The sequence below is a fragment of the Erpetoichthys calabaricus genome, chromosome 9 (genome assembly GCF_900747795.2).
Source record: "Erpetoichthys calabaricus chromosome 9, fErpCal1.3, whole genome shotgun sequence".
NCBI classification, from domain to species: domain Eukaryota; kingdom Metazoa; phylum Chordata; class Cladistia; order Polypteriformes; family Polypteridae; genus Erpetoichthys; species Erpetoichthys calabaricus.
In genome coordinates, this window is record NC_041402.2 from 183,072,961 (window position 1) to 183,089,317 (window position 16,357).

Here is a 16,357-nt window from a genome sequence, read left to right on the forward strand (position 1 = left end):
AAGAACTTTGTTCGCCGGAAGTAAACATCTTTCCTGGAAGTAGTGGTGTGGTTGCCAAGGATATGAAGACGTGCGCGTGAGAATAAGCTATTTAACACACGTTTATTCATTATAGCAATACAGTACAGCTGTAAATAGTGTATTGTATATGTTGTAGTAATAGATTACAAGTAATAAAATATAAGGTAACATATCATATTCAAATAATGGAGACGAGTCAAAGTGCAGGAAGGTTATAGACGACTTTATTCCAGGGAGAACACCTCAACATCAACTAGACAAGAGTGCCCCCGAGAGCAGTCACCATTCAGGGGGAGGACGTGAAAGCGGTGCAAATGCACAAGTATACGTGGGGGTTTATATAACCAGCAAAGCGGACTGGTCTGACAACACAGCGGTGCTGTACGAGAAGGGCCAGAGGAGACTGTGTTTCTTAAGGGGGCTCCGGTTTTTTGATATTCTGTGTGCTGGAAATGTTCAATCAGTCCGTAGTAGGCAGTGTGTTGTTCTAATCTGTGGTCTCCAGGGGAAGCCCAATGCCTGAATAAACTGATCAGGGAAGCCAGCTTCATCACAGGGTAACACTGAACACATTGGAAGCTGCTACGGAAAAGCATATAGTGACAACATTTGACGCCATCATGAAAAGTCCCCTCCAGGAGGCGCTGTCTCTCTTTTAGAGCACTTCCAGCCACAGGTTCATTCCACCACGGTGTGCTAGGATGCACCTCTGGGAGGGTCTTTTCTTTCCACTGCTATCAGGCAATTTGATGCTTCCTCTCGACATTTATTTTTGATATTTCTGCACAATATACATGTATATATTTATAATTATTAATTTATTTATGGATTGATTGATTGATTGGTTATTTGTCCTGTGAGTCTGTAGCCTTGTTTTCTGTTTCTGTTGTGTATGCATCTGAATTTCTCCATAGGATTAATAAAGTATATCTAATGTAATCTAAATGATTGCAGAAAGCCAGTTATTAAAGTATATATATCACATACAAACTATATATTTGTACAGATTTAATAAATGCTTAACAAATTTAGTGTTTTGGTTGCCGCGTTATTTTTAATAATTTTATAGAGAATGCAGATCAGTTAAAGTCAACAATAATTTTCTCTGCCTCTCTATTCTATATATATATATATATATATATATATATATATATATATAAAAATGTATATATATACAGTTAGGTCCATAAGTATTTGGACAGAGACAACTTTTTTCTAATTTTGGTTCTGTACATTACCACAATGAATTTTAAATGAAACAACTCCGATGCAGTTGAAGTGCAGACTTTCAGCTTTAATTCAGTGGGGTGAACAAAACGATTGCATAAAAATGTGAGACAACTAAAGCATTTTTAACACAATCCCTTCATTTCAGGGGCTCAAAAGTAATTGGACAATTGACTCAAAGGCTATTTCATGGGCAGGTGTGTGCAAGTCTGTCATTATGTCATTATTAATTAAACAGATAAAACGCCTGGAGTTGATTTGAGGTGTGGTGCTTGCATGTGGAAGATTTTGCTGTGAACAGACAACATGCGGTCTAAGGAGCTCTCCATGAAGGTGAAAGAAGCCATCCTTAAGCTGCGAAAACAGAAAAAACTCATCGGAGAAATTGCTACAATATTACGAGTGGCAAAATCTACAGTTTGGTACATCCTGAGAAAGAAAGCAAGCACTGGTGAACTCAGCAACGCAAAAAGACCTGGACATCCACGTAAGACAACAGTGGTGGATGATCGCAGAATCATTTCCACGGTGAAGAGAAACCCCTTCACAACAGCAAACCAAGTGAACAACACTCTCCAGCGGGTAGGCGTATCGATATCCAAGTCTACCATAAAGAGAAGACTCCATGAAAGTAAATACAGAGGGTGCACTGCAAGGTGCAAGCTACTCATAAGCCTCAAGAATAGAAAGACTAGATTGGACTTTGCTAAAGAACATCTCAAAAAGCCAGCACAGTTCTGGAAAAAAGTTCTTTGGACAGATGAAATCAAAATCAACCTCTACCAGAATGATGGCAGGAAAAAAGTATGGAGAAGGCGTGGAACAGCTCATTATCCAAAGCATAGCACATCATCTGTAAAACATGGTGGAGGCAGTGTGATGGCTTGGGCGTGCATGGCTGCCAGGGGCACTGGGACACTTTTGAGCCCCTGAAATAAAGGGATTGTGTTAAAAAAATGCTTTAGTTGCCTCACATTTTTATACAATCGTTTTGTTCACCCCACTGAATTAAAGCTGAAAGTCTGCACTTAAACCGCATCTGAGTTGTTTCATTTAAAATTCATTGTGTTAATGTACAGAACCAAAATTAGAAAAAAGTTGTCTCTGTCCAAATATTTACGGACCTAACTGTGTACAGTATATATATATATATGTAACACACACAGTACTAGCTGCCCCCCACAGCTCTGCCCAAGTAGTAGTGAAACAGGACAAACTTTAATTTAATAATTTGTATTGAATTTATAATGATAGCTTTGGTATCTGAGAGCCTGTTGATCAGGGCCGGATTTTCCTATAGGCTAACTAGGCTTCAGCCTAGGGCCTCAAGATCAAGAGGGGCCTACATTCAAATTGTTAGCAAAATTAAAATTACACTATTCTAAAAACAGTGAACACTAAAACACTGAACCGAAAATAAGGAGAAATTCTACGCATATGACTAATAAACAAACATAAAAATGTATTGGTTAAGATCAACGCGTATTACGTATTTTATTATCTCTCATGTAATTTACAAACTTAAAAATGGAAGATGAAAGGGCCTCATAAGTGGAATAGCCTAGGGCCTCTTTTCATATAAATCCGGCCCTGCTGTTGATATACAATATTTTCGATATATATATTATATATATACTGTATATGTGAATTTCCCCCTGGGATTAATAAAGTATCTATCTATCTATCTATCTATCTATCTATCTATCTATGCGGAAATTACCATACCATTTTACAGGATAACGGAACACGCGCCCACGTTTGGGGGGCTAGGGGTTGATTCCAGAGCATGTGCCCCTTAACTTTTATAAATGGCGCCACTCAGATGACTGCGCCTTACGCGACCGCCTATCGCCTATGTCGCCTAATGGAGAGACCGACCCTGTGCCATCGCTCCTTCGTTCACGGGCAGAACGTGCAGTGAGTGGTGTGTATATTGGAAGGAGTGGCTCTGCTTGGCAGCTAAGGGTACAAGAGAAGTGCCAGTCCGTGGCAGACTATATTCATGCACACACAGTGGGCCAATTAAGACTTAACATTGTAAAAGTACAGAAGCAGGCTAAAGACGAGCATTTTTTGTTGTTTATATTTTTACATCACACATCTTGACAGTGGAAAGGCATTATATAAAATAAACTATGGTACGCCGTTCAACCCACACCACCGACACGATTACCATCCGGGGTGACCATGTTAAACGTAATTTGCTTGCTAAATACTCTCCGGCTGTGAAAGAGGGCATGCGCGTGCAGTTGTGTTTTGCGTGTTCATGTATACAGAAGTACGTGTACGCTTTAAGTAATTATCCACGTCTTAAACAGTACGCATTTTAATTCAGTAAATCAAGCTGCACTCAATCTGCCCAGACTGTTTAAAAAAGGAAAAAGCGAAGAAAAGCGAGAGCAAATAGTTTTAGCGTCCCTGATCACCATGGAAACGGAAAGTTCCAATCAGTAACCTGGGAAAGAAAAAACAGGAAAAAAAAAAACAACGTAAAGAGACAGCGCACAGAAGTCGATTTAGAAATTACACCCTTTAAAAGTGTATCATCGTTTAATTAAGATATTCAAAATATATCTTTTTTTTTTGCTATTATTTATCGATTTGACCCCTCCTTTATATGTGTAATGGATTCGTCTGCGGTCGCCACAGAATCGTGATACTGAGCTGAATCTCACTCTGCTGAAGACCCGATGTGTGTTTAACACCAGTCTTCGAAATCTGCTATCAAAGTGAGTGCGGTTTCCACGGATGACCCCAAGTCCAAAATTACACAATTGTAAGTATTATTTTATTTTAACGGTTAGTTCGTTAAGTATCCGTCTCTCTATTTTTTTCGAGCCATCGGAAGTGTTAGTAATCGTGCAATAATGTACGTCTGCTGTTTCGAATGATACTTTATGGAAATGTTTGTTCATCTAACGTTTTCTCACTTATAGTAAATTCAAGTTTTTTTCTATTATATAAAGCATTTGGGGATCAAAATAAATTGTAGTTTTTCATCAGTCTACCAATTCATGTACAGCGCCTGTTAATGGTTCTAGCAGAAACACAATTCACGTTACTGCATAAGGGATATAATCATAATACCGAAAGTAAACAGGAAAGGAAATTTCACAGTCCAGCAACTTTCAGCACAAAAAGGTTGTGCCTGTGATGGCTTTCCTTAAAAAAAAAAAAATGTCACAAAGTGCGGAGAGCATCTGTAGAGCTCAGTGGTTCACACCTCTACAACACGTACCCCCAGGCCATGTCGTAAAGGCAGAGAAAGAAAGGAAGCCGGTTTTCAAGCAAAGCTGTTAAGACATAATGAATCTCGAAAATTGTTGTTTATACACAAACATATTGGGACACACCTCTAAATTATTGAAATCATGTCTTTCAATTAGACTCATTGCTACAGGTCTATAAAATCAAGCATCTAGCCATGCAGTCTCCATTTACAAACATTTGTGAAACAAAACGAGTCATTCTGAAGAGCTTGGTGACTCCAAGCGTGGTACTATGATAGGATGCCACCTTTGCAATAAGACAGTTCGTGACATTTCATCTCTGCACGATATTCCACGGTCAACTGTAAGTGGTATTATTGGAAAGTGTAAACGTTTAGGAACAATAGCGCATAAAGTCACAGAGCGGGGTCAACAACTGCTAAGGTGCATGGTGCGTAAAAGTTGCCAACGCTCTGCTGATTACATAGCTGAATAGTTCCAAACTTCCACTGGCATTAATTGTGTGGCAGGAGCTGCATGGAATGGGGTTTCCATGGCTGAGCAGTTGCATGCAAGCCTCACATCACCAAGTCCAATGCCAAGCGTTGAATGGAGTGGTGGAAAGCACTCCGCCACTGGACTGTGGAGCAGTGGAAACGTGTTCTATGAAGTGACGAATCACACTTCTGTGTTTGGCAGTCAGATGGGCAAGTCTGGATTTGACTGATGCCAGGAGAATGTTACCTGCCTGACTGCATTGTGTCAACTGTGAAGTTTGGTGGAGGAGGGATAATGGTATGGGGCTGTTTTTCAGGGTTTAGGCTCAGCCCCTTACTTCCAGTCTTAATGCTTCAGCATACCAAGACATTTTGGACAACACTGTGCTTCCAACTTTGTGGAAGTTTTTTCTATTCCAGCATGACTGTGCCCCAGTGCACAAAGCAAGGTCCATACAGACATGGTTTGATGAGTTTGGTGTGGAACAACTTGACTGTCCCACACAGAGCCCTGACCTCCACCCCATCAAACACCTTTGGGATGAACTGGAATGGAGATTGCGAGCCAGGCGTTCTCGTCCAACATCACTGCCTGACCTCATAAATACTCTACAGAATGAACGGGCACAAATTCCTGCAGAAACACGTGAAAATCTTGTGGAAAGCCTTCCAAGAAGAGTGGAAGCTGTTAAAGCTGCAAAGGGGGGACCAAATCCATATTAAAGTCTGTGTATTTGAATGCAATATCATTAAAGTTGTGTTGGTGTAATGGTCAGATGTCCCAATACTTTTGTCCATTTGATTACAGTAATTGGCCTTGCTACGGTGGTATGGCTCAGTGGGTACCTTTCTCATCATGGACTGGAGGACAGCCCCCGACTCAAGCACACAGGCTTTGTATCTCCATAGTCACCTGGGATCAATTTCTGGACATTCTGGCTTCCTCCCACATCATAAACATGTGTATCTTTGGTTAGCTGGTGTTCCATTATCATAGTAGTGCAGATAGAATGTTAATGTCTAGATACAGTATGAACAATTGTTAGTTAATCATGTAAGTCTAAGAGGGGGGCATACACTACATGTCAGTTTCAGTGTCTACAATCAAAAACCAATAAGCCTTATTCTTGACCTGTTACATATTACGGGGGTCAAGACAAAGTCCGTCCTGGGATGCGACATGGTCCCTGGTGGCATTTTTTAGCATTTAGTTTTAGTCCAGGTGAGCCTATTCTTGTAAACAAGTCATCCAGATGAATCAAGTAAATAAAATTTAAAATATCATTGAGGTAGATCATCTAAATGTGGAATCCCCTCAAGATTAATTTCATTACTCGATGAATGGGTCCAGGAGCACTGGTAAGAACCACAGGCATGAACCAGAACTGGTATAAACTATGCCTGGTTGTGAAAATGGTTTTCTCGTGATCCCACTACTGCCACCAATTCAGTGTTGCTGAGTTGGAGTTCATTACGAATATCCAAAAATCTCTCTATTATATAAAAAAAATCCTGGGGCGAGATGAGACTTTTTCAGAGAGACAAGATGTGACTTTTTCAGAGAGACACTTTCACGTCCCACGAGACTAAAGAGTAGATGACAAAGTAGAATGTTGTAAAGAATTCAAAAACATTGGTGCGATACATATGCAGAAGAGGTTAGATACAATGGAAGTACGAAAATTCGTAAGTCTCCAAAAAATGATAGCAAAGATCGCATTAGCACAAACAAATGGAAATTATTACACGGCAAAATAACGGAAGAGCAAAAAGAGATCGAATATACTGTTCGGATTTAAACTTTAGGTCGGAGACTTGTAGATCGACTAATTCGTGTTGCCATCAGGGAAAAGTAGTTGTTTGGTGAAAGTGAAATCCACATATGCTGTCATGTTTCGGTCACAGAGTTGCACAGATACACAGGAGATTTTAGAGACAGAAACATTACTCAGACACTTCAAACAAACATAAGTCCCTTTCAGGAGTGAATCGAGCTCCGTGTGTAGTTGGAGGGGACAGTTTTGTCTCTCAATAAAAAGAATTGGAGGTAAAAAAATTGTATTTGTTTCCCATTGTATCACCGTTTTGGAGGAGCGACTGCATCTCCTTGGGGTGTGTTCAGCCCCCCTCTTAACAACGTGAGGGGGGGATTAGTAAGCAAAGTGAGCAGGGGGTGAAGCCCCTGAGTTATTATATAATAACTAGCTGTGTAAGTCCGTGCTGTAAAAATCCAGAGCTCCTAGAAACTATTGAAATCGTCAGAAAAAAACTGAAATGCAGAGTCGTGGTTTCGCTCGTTTGTCTTTCCTCGGCGGTTTCACTTTGGCGACGGAGACACTTTCTTTCAGCTTCATGTTGTAGCCTCGTACTTCTTCCTTCTTCTGACTCGTGAACTTGGGGCCGCCTTACCGGCTCTTTGAGCTGCATGCTGTAGCCTCGCACTTCTGGGCCAGACAGACACACACACGTATACAAGTTTATATATAAGACAACCTCAGTGAGTAAAACAAGACACACACATGTCATGAATGGGGCTTGTTATTTTTTTTCGCACATACTGAAATGGGCACTTAAGGTATGTTTCCCTTGTGGCGAGTGGTTGGGAGCGGTACCCAGCCGGGACGCCTGGAAGGACCAAAGGAGGGATTATGCCTCCTTGACCCCTGGTGGCTATGGGGACCACGGGAAAGGAGCATGGAAGCACAACCCTATAGGGGCCTGTGGTCACCACCAGGGGGCGCCCAGATGCCTGAGGAGCCCTGGTCCTCAGCACTTCCGCCACACCCGGAAGTGCTGGGGGGGAAGAAGACTAGGGACACCCGGAGTGCTTCACAGCCGGCACTTCCGCCACACCAGGGAGTGCCGGCAGGAGCTCATTGGGAGGCACCTGGAGCACGTCCGGGTGGATATAAAAGAGGCCGCCTCCCTCCATTCGAAGGCTGGAGTCCGGTGGAAGAAGGACGGAGCTTGGTGAAGTGGAGTGGAGGCGGACCAGAAAGAGAGAGGAATTGTGACAGAGGCCAGAACTTTGTGGGTGATTAGTACGGGAGTACTGGGTTGTGTGCGTCACTGTAAATAGTATGTATAATAAACGTGTGTTGGTTGTTGAACCCACAGTGTCCGCCTGTCTGTGTCCGGTCCAGTTTCCACACCCTCTTAGAATGAAATAATCAATTAACAATTTTCATAACTAGACATTAACAGTCTATCTTCACTGTTACAATGTTATTCTTTTTGATTTACCTCACACCCATAATTTGGCTTTAGCAGGTTACCCCTTGCTTAGCTGATACATTCAACCAAGTCAACTTAAAATAAAAAGTAGATGAAGAATTCATGTAAGTGTTTGTCAAGAATGCATAAAATGAACAGGTATCAGAGTGCACATGTTCTAAACGTGCATTACTAGAACTAGTTTAAGGCTAGATGAGAGGACAGTGCCATAATAAAAGGGCAGTTAGTGATGGTCGAGTGGGTCAGAACAAACTGCAGATACAGAGAATGGAGACACAGTGAAAAGATCAGGCAATTCCAGAGTGCTTTTTGGGCCATAAGGGAAGCCTGATCTTCAGTGGCAATTTTGGGGAAAAGAAACAGAAGACGTTTTTAACTCATCTGAGGCCCTTCAAATTGGTCTTACGTTGTTATGGATGTAAGTGTACTCTCTTATGAATGGGCATCCCATCCAGGACTGGTTCTTGCCTTGCAGGCAGGATGGATTTTAATAACGTGTGATCCTGTAATGAGAGAATTAACAGATGAGACAAAGTCAGGCACTCTGTAGGCACCTAAATTGAACACAGGAGGACTTACAGTGCACTCCGACTTGGCTTGATATGACAGAATAAACAATAAGCTACAATATAATCCTCCATTAAGAGATCTGAAGTTACCAAGCTAGCATATTGAATGAAAAAGACATCAAAGTCCCGGTAGAAGTGCCACAGCGGTTATGTAAACAGAGTATTGATGTGGCAGTGTGGCCTCGTGGTGAAGGCTTCAGGGTTACGGCTTCAGTCCTCGTCAGCGTTACTACAACAGTAGCAGCAAGGATTCTAATGAGATGAGATGATGACTCACACCTTCACAGTCTTCTCGTATATCTTCATCTTTTCTGGCTTCTATGTGGACTCGATGTGTTTGGCTGGCCTTGTCTGTGCAGCTTGGTCATTAATGGCTTTGGATAACATTTTATAACTGAATGCCCTTCTCGACACTTACCCTCTCTATGTATCCAGGTTTGGGACTGGCACCAAGCAGGACTTCTTTGCTCTTTTGGAGGCTAAGATTTCACATTTTCAGGGTCTTGGCTGCAAAGGCCAGCCCAGTTAACATTCCTGGCCATAAGAAACACGTATTCTCTTTTATGTCTATATGGTGTTCTTCTTCACTCTTGCCTCCTAAACACATTCATGTTAGGCAACTCTAAATTGGCCCTGTGTGTGTGAGTGCCCTGGTGATAGAATGGCATATGGACTAGGGCCAGGTTCTTTTTTGCTCCCCTTGCTGCTAAGAGAGGGTCCAGCCACTGTGACCCTGAACCAAAATAAGTGAGCTTGACACATAATAATCTCTCTGTATAAAAAAATCTGTCTGTCTGTCTGTCCACTTTTACGAGAGAACTACTTAACGGATTTAGATCAGGATTTTTTTCTATAATTTGCTTGAACATTCCGGTTGATTTTGCGACTTCTCTCGTCGCGCTAAGTGTCATAGTTTGTTTGCTGGAGCGATTTATTCACGTGAATCTGAGAGAGAGGCTGCGGGCCGAGGGGAGGGGAAATCGTGACGTCAGGAGTGGGGAGCCGGGCCGGGGCCCTCCTTACTCACGTGCCAGCCTCTGTTCGAGTCGCTCTACCTCTCGCCATATGCTAGAGCGGACCTTGCCTCCGCTTAGCTCGATTTTTAAAGCTTGTTCTGTTTCACCATACGTGGGCAAAGCCACGGGGGACAGCTAGCTATGTAATAATTAGAGTTTAAACTTACTTTTTCCTCTCCGTAACATTGTTTCCCCTGTTTAAAATAAATTTCCCTGATTTGAGCCCTTAGCCCATTATCCATCCATCCATCCATTATCTAAACCGTTATATCCTAACACAGGGTGATGGGGGTCTGCTGGAGCCAATCCCAGCCAACACAGGGTGCAAGGCAGGAACAAATCCCGGGCAGGGTGCCAGCCCACTGCAGGGCACACACACACCAAGCACACACTAGGGACAATTTAGGATCGCCAATGCACCTAACCTGCATGTCTTTGGACTGTGGGAGGAAAACCAGAGCACCCGGAGGAAACCCTTAGCCCATTATTTCTAATGAATTTAGAACACATTACAGAGACAGGTTTTTCACTTTAACATTAAAGAGTCTTTATCTTTGGATCAGTGACCAAAAAAGCCAAATTAAAATCCACTGGCATTCAATGTTGCAGAACAATACAATGTGAAAACTTTCCCTTTTTTGGGAAATTTTGATCGGCCTTTGGGAGAAACACCTATTTTTCCCTGATTCGCCCCTCTGCTCCACAGTTTAAAAGTACAAATCAAACAATCCAGACGTGATTAAAGTGCACATTGCAGTAACTTTCATTTAAGGGGATTTAAACTTTTACTACATGGACCCCTTCCCCATGTCTCGGCACTATAATTTCTTTTGCACACAGCCATCATATTTAGTCCTAAGTCGCTTGTCCCTCACATGCAATGGCTGCTTGAAGTCAGCGATTCACAGGCATCACCAGGTGCTGAGGATCTTCTATGCTGATGTTATGGCAAAGCTCCCATGCAGCCATCTTCAGCTCCTACTCATTTTGGGGGGCTTATCCCCTCAAGTTTTCTCTTCAACATATGGAAGCCCTGCTCAATTGGATTTAAATCTGGTGTCTCTCTTGGCCATTCAAGAATTTTCCAATTTTTGTCTTTGATAAACTCCTGTGTTACCTCAGCAGTAGGTTTGGCTCATTATCTTGTTGTAGGCAGGCCAATGAGTATGGAGGCATCTACTGGAACTTGAGCAGATCAGAGGTTTCTACACACTTCATTGTGCCATCAGCAGTCACATCATCACTGAAGAGAACTGTGCCAGGACCTGTGGCAGCCATCCATACCCAAGCCATAACACCCGCAGCACAGCCATGTTTAACAGATGAGGTGATCTGCTTTGGATCTCGGGCAGTTCCTTCTCATCTCCACATTTTGCTCTCACCATCACTTTGATGAGGTTCATCTTTCTCTTGTCTGTCCACAAAACCTTTTCCCAGAATTCTGCAGGTTTTTTTACGTCCTATTTCACAAACTGTAATCTGGCCATCCTGCTTTTGAGGTTTGCATCTTGCAGTGTGGCCTCTGTGTTTCTGCTCATGAAGTCTTCCGCAGATAGTCATCTCTGATGTGTCCACATCTGCCTCCTGAACTCTGTTTCTGGTCTGTCAGACAGGCGTTTGAGGCTTTTTCTTGACCATTATGAGGTGTAGGGTACAGCCCGGACACAGACAGGTAGACATGATGGTTTCACCACACACACATATTTATTTACACTATTTACAATATAACAGTGAGCACAACCCAGTGCCGCAGCACCAATCGCCCCTTAAGTCCTGGCCAACACAATGCCTTTCCTTTCTTCTGGGCCGCCTCTTTCCTCTCCTCCTGAGCTCTGTCCACTTCCAGCCGACTCTTGCTTCTGAATGGAGGGAGGCAGCCTCTTTTATTCACACCCAGATGGGCTCCAGGTGCTTCCCGACAACCTCCGCCGACACTCCCCTGTGTGGCGGAAGTGTCGGCTGTGCACTCGGATGGACTCCGGGTGTCCCAGATCCTCTTCTCCCCAGCACTTCCGGGTGTGGCGGAAGTGCTGAGGTCGAGGGCTCCCAAGGCATTGGGGCGCCCCCTGGCAGTGACCATGGGCCCCTACAAGGTTGAGCTTCCCAGCTCTGTACCCATGGCCCCCAACACAACCAGGGTGGTCGCCCCCTCATGGTTTGGAGGAGGCACAAGCCCTCCTCCGATCCTCCTGGGCGTCCTGGCTGGGTACCACCCCCAGCCGTGTGCCACAGAGGATTCTTCTGCCATCCGCAGTGGAGGTCGTCCTTGGCCTACCAGTCCCTTTGCGATTCCTGAGCCCACCAGTGTGTTCGTTCTTCTTCATGATATTCCAGACAGTTGGTTTTGGTAATCCTAAGGCAGGAGTGTCGAATTCCAGGCCTGGAGGGTCGCAGCAGCTGCAGGTTTTCATTCTAACCCTTTTCCTAATCAGTGACCAGTTGTCACTGCTAATTAACTTCTTTCCCCATCATTTTAATAGCCCTGTTTTTAAGGATTGAGCCCTCTGTATTTATTCCTTTCTTCATTAAATGACAGCCAAACAGAAATGAGATGTGAAACGAGCCCACAGATGACCAGCTAAACTAGGATTTCAAACTCCAACCAATCTCTTAATGAGAAGCCGATTCTTGCTGTTAATTAAACCCGTTGTTTAATTCCATGGCTTGTTGCTGTTCTCATTCTGCCACAGCAGACATTTCTAAAACTGTTGATTTTTCTGTTTTTTTTAAGAACACCAATGTCAAAATGTTTTAGTGACCCGAGAGATTAGCCTTACCGAGACCATCACCTTTCTTTTCAGATATTGTGTGATGGGCACAGCTGGTCATGTGCCAGCTTGATTTGTGTTTCCTTATTGTTTGGCTTCTAATTAAGGAAAAAGAGACAACTAAGGGGCCTGAGTCAAGTTAATTAAAACTAAGACAAAAGAAGTTAATTAGCAGCAAAAACTGGTCACTAATGAAGAAGATGGTTAGAATGAAAACCTGCAGCCACTGCAGCCCTCCAGGACTGGAGTCTGACACCCGTGTCCTTAGGTGTTACCGATGTCTCTAATGGTCTGATTCTTGCTGTTCAGCCTCATACTGGCTTCTTTGACTTTTATTGGCACAGCATTGTTAAACAATGGTGACTCCAGACTCCAAAGGGTAGAAGCAGGCCGAGGTATCTTATGAAGCCATGAAACCCACCTGAGGAATCACAAACACCTGTGAGGCCAATTGTCCCAAACATGGTGGCGGCCTGAAATGGGTGGGGGACCAAGAAAATAAAAGTGTTGTGTGACCAAAATGGATGCAAATCCCCTAAGTGAAAGTCTGCAATGTGCACTTTAATCAAAAGTCTGAATGGTTTGATTTGTAATTTTAAATTGTGGAGCAAGGAAAAATGTGTCTTTGTTCCAAACGTTATGGAGTGCACTGTGTACACTGAATACTGACACCCGGTCCTTTAATTAAAACCAACGTAGGGCTCAGGTGTCCAGGGACACAAAGAGAGAATTCTGGTGTCCCAAAATTGACCCTGGTAGGGAGGTCACATTCTAGACTGCCCATTTGCTCCTTTGTCACCTAAATACCAAGACATTGATTGGCTGTTTAAAAGTGCCCTGCACTAATAAGAACAGCAGTGTTTAGTTTAACTGCATTATCAATCTTTAATTTAATATTGTTTTTTGTATCAGTATGCTGCTGCTGGAGTATGTGAATTTCCCCTTGGGATTAATAAAGTATCTATCTATCTATCTATCTATCTATCTATCTATCTATCTATCTATCTATCTATCTATCTATCTATCTATCTATCTATCTATCTATCTATCTATCTATCTATCTATCTATCTAGTGGCCAAGAAGCCTGTTTGAGAGTCTGGTCTGTACCACCTCAGAGAAATGGGAGAGTATAACATATAAAGAACCAAAGTCAAATTATAAGTTAAGCATTTTAGTTGGAGTACATGACAGTGATGTTAAGTAAAGGATGTTATCCTGCTTTGGTATGGTTCATGTGTTCAAATAAGCAATGGGTTCTCCTGTCTTGAATGTTACAGAGCTGATTGACCCTCGAGTCAACACATTGGAACGGCCCTCAGAACCGTAGAAAACTGCCGTGCTGCTGTCATTCCTTTCCAGTTCTGTCAGGAGAAAGGTATGGAGATTGATTTTAGTTCATTTTTAGGAGTGTTAACTGTTGCAACAGTAAAAATAACAAAAAAAAAAAAAAATTAAAGCACAGAATGTTGGGAAGTGGAATGGGCAAGCATGGAAACTCTTTGTCCTAAGTCTGGCCTTGTCCTTTTTAATGGGCCACCTGCACCCCTTCTGCTTTCTGTTTCCCTTCTGAGCGGACCCCCGTGTGCACCTTGTTCTTTCACATAAAAAAGCAGTCCCATATGTTCATTTCTGGTGCTGTATGCCCTCTAGTGGCCAGGAGAACTTGCCTCACTGTCTCTGTAGCTAGTCAGAGGGCACCTAAACACCTAACATCCTGTCATGCATAGGACGCTTCCACTGTGGCCACAGCTTTCTTATTGTCATACTCATACTCACCTTCTGGGACTCCCACTTTTGTCCCCTGCATTCCCCACCCTGGGATGTTCACGAACTTGATTGCTCCCAGTGTGGTGTTCTCCTTTTCTCTATCTTTCTTTATTTTTACCAAAGGCTTGATGAGGGACCTAACACGGCCCTTTCTTCATTCAGTAAAACCCCTTCTGCGATTCTCTGCCTCTGGCACTGCTCGCCCTGCTCAATCTCTGTTTAGTCAGTGCACCCAACAACCCTGGCATCGTCTGAAATACCTGCCCTCTAGTGACATACCGAGGCATTGCATATTTCAACTGGCATCACCTCTGTCAGACTCATGCTGGCACAGAACACATACAGGGCATAAAACCCCCTGAACCCTCCCCATGCCAGTCCAGCTGTGGTACCTTGTCTATTATATAGTGCCTTTCATATCTATCATATAGTGCCTTTCCTATCTATCTATCTATCTATCTATCTATCTATCTATCTATCTATCTATCTATCTATCTATCTATCTATCTATCTATCTATCATATAGTGCCTTTTCTATCTATCTATCTATCTATCTATCTATCTATCTATCTATCTATCTATCTATCTATCTATCTATCTATCTATCTATCTATCTATCTATCATATAGTGCCTTTCTTCATCCTGGTAGTGCCCTATCTCTCAGGTGGACATCCCGGTATCCATCCATTTTGTGGAGTCCATACAGTTTTTTGAAGTTTAAGTATGCTGGGAACTAAAGTTTATCTTGGCAATACCAGATAACAGTCCTTAATGGGTAAAGCAGACCATGACAAGAAACACACAAGCCCACTCCAACACCAGAACAATTTAAGATGTGAAAGGAAAATGGAGAAATACCTGCATGGACCTGGAGGGAACGTCCATACTCCAGTCGGGCTAGCCTGGACAAGGCTGGGAACCGAAATCAAGTCCCTGGTGTCCCAGGCCAATAGGCTTAATGTGCATTACAGGTAAATTAATGGAAGTAATTATTAAAAAAAGACTGAGCAGCACCTGTCCGGAACAGAAGTGTTAGGATCAGTCTATATGGGCTCAAACTGGGAATGTTAACATGCTGGAAATATATTACAAAGAAGACATAGCAGCACTAGAGTAAGACCAGAGGAGAGACTGGCCTGATTTCAGGACTGAGAGGTGTGATCTATGAGGTGAGACAGAAGGAGATGAACTTTCTTAGTTCAGTCAACTTGAAAGTAAGAAGGGACATGATTGAAGTGCTTAAAAATATGAAGGGAATTAGTCCAGTGGATCCCAACTGTTACTTTTAAATAAATTTTGGAAAGTTTTTCTTCATGCAAAGAGCTACAGACACATGAAGTAAGTGTGGTGAAGATCAGAACTGTAAGGACATTCAAATCTCAGTGTTATTTTGGACAGTCTTAGTGAGTAGAATGCATGAGTTGGTTGGGCTGAATGGCCGGTTCTCGTCACAAATGTCCCAGTGTTATTTTCTAGGAGTCATTCTAATTGCTGTGCCTTCTCTTCACTGAACCTTACTGGCATTTTAGTATTTTTGCACAACTCAAGTGTTTGTTTTTAGTGATTCATTTATAATTTTTTCTTGTAGATTCATCTGATTATTTTGCCTTGTGTTTTGTTGATCTGCACTTCCATTTCGTCCTCAGGTATGTATTTCTTTTTCTTCTTTTTTTTTTTGTATTTCAGCTATTCAGTCAGATGCCTGATCCATTTGTGTTGTGCAGCTGATGTGTGTTTCCTTCCCTTTTCAGCCATCACAATTTAAAAGCTTTAGGAACTGAATTACTGAATGTTATTAGGATGCCCCCTAGTGCAGGGTGTTGGTTTACAAAAAAACAATGTCCTGTCTGGGAGACGCCAGCACTCAGTGTACAAGATGAGAGAAGGACAGGTAATTGTAAAGCAATGTGTGGCATTATCATTGATCAACACCAACTCCCTCCAGTGCCATGGCACTTCTATCATTAAACACCAGTGGGTTTCAGGTGTGTCCCTTCTACTGATGATTCACCAGTCAAAACACTTCACTAGAGCCCACCCTCTCAGA

General features: G+C 42.7%; 1 protein-coding gene across 2 annotated transcripts in view; it reads left to right on the top strand.

The window, feature by feature from the left end:
- Positions 1 to 3,873: 3,873 nt before the first annotated feature.
- Positions 3,874 to 16,357, top strand: part of cfap77 (cilia and flagella associated protein 77) — a 165,420-nt gene continuing 152,936 nt past the window's right edge. Inside the window, exons 1-3 of one of the 2 annotated variants that reach the window (XM_028808568.2) lie at positions 3,874 to 4,024; positions 13,820 to 13,917; positions 15,899 to 15,956. The gene's annotated coding sequence lies outside the window, so the exon portion shown is untranslated. The remainder of the gene's footprint in view (positions 4,025 to 13,819; positions 13,918 to 15,898; positions 15,957 to 16,357) is intronic. The other variant, XM_051931802.1, reaches the window with a different exon arrangement.